The following is a 6425-nucleotide window of genomic DNA, read 5'->3' on the forward strand; positions in this document are numbered from 1 at the left end:
ACCTATGGAGCTCGCAAGTGGCACAAGTTTCTGAGGCCTCAGCATAGACACCCTGCCCAGCCCCGCAGTGGGATGATGCATGCTCCTTGTATGGGTCAGGGTGGGGTGTGGGGATATCCAGCAGGAGGGAAGTGTAATGAACTCGGTGCCTGTGGGATGTGGTGCTGGTGTTAGGCCCCGTGGGCTCGTTTGCGCTGGGCACTGCATAGACGGGGCAGGAGAGTCCCTGCCTGGAGGAGCTACAGCCCTGGTCAGCAAAGGGTGAAGGGGACCGACGGTGTAGGGAAGAGCAGGGCTTTGCCCGGGGTCCCCCCAAGGTCTGCCCCATGCTCTAGAGCTGGTCCGAGGATGCCGGTGTGCTGCTTGCCGCTGTACTCGAGCTGCGGGAGCACGTCGTGCCCAGGCAGGGAAGGGGCCGTGGTACCTGCCCTGTACAACCAGGCACCATGTCCTCCTGGCAGGTGCAGGGGCTACATCCACTGCAGAGGCTGCAGGTCTCCCCATCAGTTTGGATGGGCTGTCGGTGTGTCGTAGCTCTGGCTGCCACTCAGTACGGCTCTCCAGCCAGCGTGCTCCCCCGGGCTCCTAGGAGAGGGCAGCCACACGTTGTCGGGGTGGCTCCAGGGAGCTGGGACGCTCATTCGGGGAGGGAGTCACGGCTACGATGGCTGCAGGGTGTGTGGACGGGTTTGAGAGGCTGTCCGTGTGGGGATGGGAGCAGGGCTCCAGCAAGGTAAGAGTGTGCTCTGCCACTGCTGCAGTGGGTGGCCCTGGGCAAGTCACTCAACCTCTTTCTTGGCCACTTGTTCTGTAGCTGTCAAGTAGGGGTGATAGCCGTGCGGGCAGCAAGGAGCTACTGGAGAGGGTACAAGTCTGCATGCTGGGGAAAGGATATGCTGCCCTGGCTGGGCAGTGGGCACCGTGCCCATCCTTGCCTCCAGGGTTGGCATGTGAGCACCCTTGCTGGCCACGCAAGGGGAGAATAGCTTGTCTCCTGGTGATGCCCAGGGCTGTTTGTGCCAGGGAGGTGCAGGGGCATGTGTGACCTGCCGTCCAGTGTCTTTGTCTGGAGAATTAATGAGCCAGCCCAGTCCGGCTCACCCTCCTCTCAGGCCGTCTGGGCTCTCCAGCCTGTCTCGTAGCACTGAGGAATGGAGCCAGATCCCGAGGCCTGCAAAGAGCAAGGGCCTCTTTGCTCAGTTCCTTGAGAGTCCAGACCCCAAAAACCGTTCCTTTGCCCACTGGGCACTGCCTGCACACGGCAAACACGGCTCTGCTCCGTCGTTTGATATGGGGCACCTAGAGCACATTGTCAGATCCCAGGTGTGTCCCCAATAGCTGAGCAAAGCCAGGGCAAGAGCAGGGAGAAGAGATGCAAGAAGCCTGTCACTCCTCAAGGTTATCGGGAGTGCCCGGGACAAAGGCTTTGGGCACCAGCCTCACACGGTGCAAATCAGCATGACTCTGACTTCACCTGCTGGGGATCGAGCCTCTTGTTTCAGGCCCACCAGAACCATTGCCCATCAGGAGCTTTGTTGTGAGCCCTGATGAGGCTGGAGACCTGACCACTGAACTGGCCTCGCACACCCCTAGCCGAAATGTCTTCTCTGTTGCCCCCAACCCGTAACCCTATGGAGACAACTAGGTAGGGGGTGGTGGAGATCGGGGGCAGAGGAGCGTGGAGAGAAGACAAGGGAATAGAAAGAGTTAGGACCCGAGGCGAGGGGGCAGGAGGACGGGTGAAGGAGGCTGTGGCTCGCCAGCGGCCCCGGATCAGCCCGCGGCTCCCGGCTCCGGCCCGCCGGCTCTGGCACAGATGCTCCTTGCCTCCTGCTGCTTCCCGGTTGCTCCTTGCATGTTACTTTCTAAGCACGTTGTCAGTGACCTAAATTGCTCGCACAGGGATTTTAATTCATCCTCAGCTGCAATAATCACTTGAATTTCAGATATGCGCCCCCTCCCCCACCCCGCCACGCACACTTTTACCCTGCAATTTAATCCACAATGCAATTTCCCATTGATGGCTCCTCTAATGACACAGCCTCTCTGGCGAGGCAGCAGCCCCCTCCACCCTCCTGCCGCATGGCCTTTATGCTTTTCATGTCATCTCGGCATTATTGGAGAATCTAATCTGCCTGCCTCGGTTTCCATTCCACGAGGGGTTTCCTCCTCCCTTTCCTCCGGCCCTGCTCCCCGGCTTTTGTCTCTTGCTTTAGATCTTATTTTAAATGCATTTCCGGGAGCTCTTCCCCCCCATCCCCCAGCCTGCAATTATTCATCTGCTTCTCATCCTCCCTCCTTGCTCTGTCATTCGGTCGCAACGCTGGGTGGGAGGATGAAAAGGCACGAGGCGAGAGAGAAGCCCCAGGCAGGAGGGAGCTCGTGGGGACCTGCCCTGCCACTGCGACTCGGTTCTGCTCTCGACCACTGGGCATAAATCTGGGCAACCCCCATTGGATTTGCACCAGGATCCATGCCTCCTCCTCTGGAGCCAGGTGTGTCCTCTCTAGATGCATTAAGGGAGGATTGGATCACTCCACGTGCCACAAAAGCCTTGCATGAGCCCCGTGGCTCTGGTATAAATAGCCTAGCTCTCAGGCGCCCCGCAGTTCCCTCTCCCCGGGCATTGCAACCAAATCCAACAGTCAAAACAAATGCATTTTTAATGCCCTGCTCAGTCCCGATGTCAGAGGATGCCGTTCCACTAGCAGTGGGCCCGTTCCCGCGCGGGGAACCGATCCACCGCTCTCCAGGAAGACATCCAGGCATCACCATGCACTGCACTGCTTCTGAATCCGGCCTGTTGTGTGTCCAGGGACATAGGTGTATCCCTCTTGATAGCTGGTTTTAGCAGGTGTGGGTCTGTGCAGGGTGGGCATGGGGGTGTTGCTAAGCCACGTCAGAGGCTTTGCATACATGGACATGCATGCACACATGTCTGGCTGGGTGCACACGTGTGATGTATGCACAACACAAGCATCCTTTTCTCCAGGTGGGGGGTGTTAATAGAGAGGGTTACAAGGACGTTGCCTCTCCTACCCCAGATCTGCAGGGTTCAGAGTTTGGAGCGTGTGTCTGTGCAAGGCTGGGGATGGCGTTCCCACATCGCTTTGGGTCCAGTGGCTCGTCGGTGCATGGGATGGGTGAGAGTGCGAGCTGCAGCTCGGATGGAGGTCAAGACCCCATGAGGGTAGCAGGGGAGCTGGGATTTCGCTTCTCCCCCTTCCTTACTGGGGCGGCTTTCTCCTCCTACATCCCATTTCACTTCCTATCATAAAGAATGAAATAGCAACAAAGAGGATGGAGGAGAAAGCAGGAGGAAGAGATGGGCTGGGGATGAAGTCTTCATGCAGAATCCTTATTCAGTGCATCCTGGCATCACGTTTGGAAATGGAGGTGGCTGAGGTCAGCCAGTGCCAGGGCACTGCTGCAAGGAAGCTCACAGTGCTGGAGCCCAGCGGAGGGTTCCCAGTGCCTGGCACTCTCTTCTCCTTTGCTTTCACTCCCTGGAGCAGCAATGTTGAACAGCTGCTGGGCCCTCCTGAGACGATGCCTGGGGGAAATCAACCCTCCCCTCCAGCCCACTCCGATGGCCCCAGCCTGCCCCTTCCTGCCCCGGTACCCATCCTGGGTGGTGGAGGTAAAGAGCAGGCATCTCCTCTCCCCAGGGATGTGCCTGCAGCGTTCGCCTGGCCACCTGTCCTCTTTAAGTGACCACTGTCATTTGCACAATGAGGTGAAATAAAGGCATTGCTCTACCAGGCCATAGCTGCTTCTTTGCCAGACCCAAGGAAGGGCATTTTGTGCCCAGAGCGCATCTAACATCTCCATACAGTCAGTGCAATAACAAATTTGCATTTAGCATTACCAGGCCCCTGACAACAGCGAGCAGAGGTCTGGAGTGCCTCGCCCCACGAAGACACGGGGATCAGTGTCTTGCAGGCCTGAGTCCTTCGCTCGGTCCTCATTTTGTGGCAAGAGCCTATTCCCACCAGGAACTCAGCTGCAAGTCTCATTGCGTGGCAGCCCCCAGCCAGGCATCAGCTGCTCACTGTCTTTGCTCACTGCTGACCTGGGTTAGCTTGATGAATAGCTCTTGTGGTCTTCTGAGCCCTCTGGGAATGACTTGCTAATATTTTTAAGGGGAAATTACCAATCTACATTAAGCAAGGGAGTGGGGGTTGGAGCTGGGAAAATACGTTTGAAAGGACTAATCTGGGTCCATTTTATTTATCTTCATTTAAAGAATTTGAATCAATTCCACTGCAATAACCCCCTAGGTCGGTGGCAAGACTAAGAGCAAACACATGCTGCCAGTATGCATGGCTTTTCTCTCAGTTTAAGAACAAAACTAAAGTTTTGCGTGAAAGCGGGAGCCTCGGGCATAGTTCCCTGCGGTAACGGTCTGCACTGGGGGAGCACAAAGGGGCTGCTGGCGTCTGCAGGATCGTTAGTGATTGGGATGTGGGAAGTGGAAAGTCTGCCGCAGGCATAAGAAAGACACTGGAGCCAAGTGCATTCTGTCATCCCAGAGGCTGAATTTAAACAGCTCCTCATTAACGAGAGGGAGATATTACGTCTAAGAGCCACCCTGCAGAGGTCCTGCACCCCACATGCTTTACCCACATGGATCATCTGCTCGCATCTGCCCCTTCCCTGAGGCAGACACGGAGGTCTGGGACACGGGAACTCGCCCAGTGCCAAGCTGCAGGTCAGCAGAAGAGGTGAGGAGGAAACCCAGGGGCTCTGGCACCTGGCTCTACCCACTGGAGGTGCTGGCTCTCTGCTCACTCACTCAAGGGGGTCTTTCCAGGAAGCCAATTTGCTCATGAACTGCTCTGAAAAGTGCAAAGCCTTATTGCAGCCTCCCTTCCTCTGCATCTTACCACGAGGCCCATCGGCGTGTCCCGAAGAGTCCACCCACTGCTTCCTCCACCGCCGGTCACAACCCTCCGCTAGTGACATCGCAGTGGGGGGAGAGGGGTGGCCACCTCCCGCTAACCCCCAGCCCCAAATGGCTTCTCTGCAGCAGCAGGCTCCCTCACGCCTATTCTCACCAAGGCACCGGACCTAGATGCCGGCTGCGTCCCTTCATCAACCCAGACCACATCATGGCTGGACCAGGCTCCTTCACCTGCTGGTCTGCCAGCATCGTATATGCCATCGCTTGCTTGGGGTGCCCCTCCGCTCTCTGTGCTGGACAGACGGGGCTGCCCCTGCGCGTGAGCACGAGCGGGCACCAACCTGCCATCGACACCGGACAGACACAAAGGTCTGCGGCAGACCCTCGAGCCTCCCCGGATGCTCCACTCCTGACCTCAGAGCGGCCGTTCTTATGCAACAAAACTTTAAAAAACAAATTTGAACAGGATATTGCAGAACAAAATGTCATCTGCAGCCTGGGCAGCGTTAAGTCTGGGCTCAGCAGAGATGATGGATCCTTATCCCATTACCTGGATGAGCTTTGAGCCCGTATCCCAGCTTTGTTGTTCTCCCCCCGCTCACCTCTCTCGGTGCGGCCTCCTCCCTTCCCTACCCCCTGGGTGCGTCTACACGAGACGCTGACAGCACAGCAGCCTAATCACACCACACAGCACAGTAGCGTGTGGGCAAAACCCATGCTAATATGCTACTGTGCGGTAGTATTAGACTACTGCGCATTTAGCATCACTGAAAAGCCATGCGCTGGCGCTCCTGTGCAGCAGCACCATTTACTGCGTGCTGATTTAGTACTTGGTGATGCAAGCGTTAAACGTAATGCGCAGTAACTACAGCGCGTTAATGAACATGTAGATGCACCCCCTGTGTCTACTCACTGCTTGCTATGGGGGCGCGGGGGTGTCTCTTCCCCTGGGAACACTGTACCTTGCAGCCAGCCACGTCCTATGGGGACCTGCCTGGCTTGAGAGCGTCCCAGTTCCCATCTTCCCTCTCCCTCTCCGCCCTGCCTGCCTTTTCCTGAGGATGGATAAAGTGCAGCGAGAGCCTTTGCTTTTCCTTGAACACTAAACTTTTGAGGCTTGTGCAGTGCTGCCGTTGTGACAGGGGATGGGTCGGTGCTATCCGTGGGTGAAGGACTGATTCGTGTGGAAGGGGATGGGAGTCTGTGCTTTAGGCTGCTGATAAGGATGCTTTGGTGACCTCGGCTTTTGAGGAAAAGCTCTGCAAAAAGTCTGACCCGTTGAGCCTGCGATAGGGATGGAAACAGCCAGGCCTCAGCAGCACCTCCCCAGTGTTTCTAGGGTGAGCGGAAAAGTAAAAGCACATCTCAGGCGGCCTCTCAGAGTGGAGTCGTACCCGGCATGTGCCCCTGCCGCGTGGTGGGTCACCATCCAGGGACCACTGCCAGGCTTCATAGTTTCATAGTTGTTAAGGGCTGGACGGGACCTTACAGCTCATCGGGTCCAGCCCCCCTGGCTTGCGCT

The sequence above is a fragment of the Alligator mississippiensis genome, chromosome 6, assembly GCF_030867095.1.
Source record: "Alligator mississippiensis isolate rAllMis1 chromosome 6, rAllMis1, whole genome shotgun sequence".
In the NCBI taxonomy this organism is placed as follows: domain Eukaryota; kingdom Metazoa; phylum Chordata; order Crocodylia; family Alligatoridae; genus Alligator; species Alligator mississippiensis.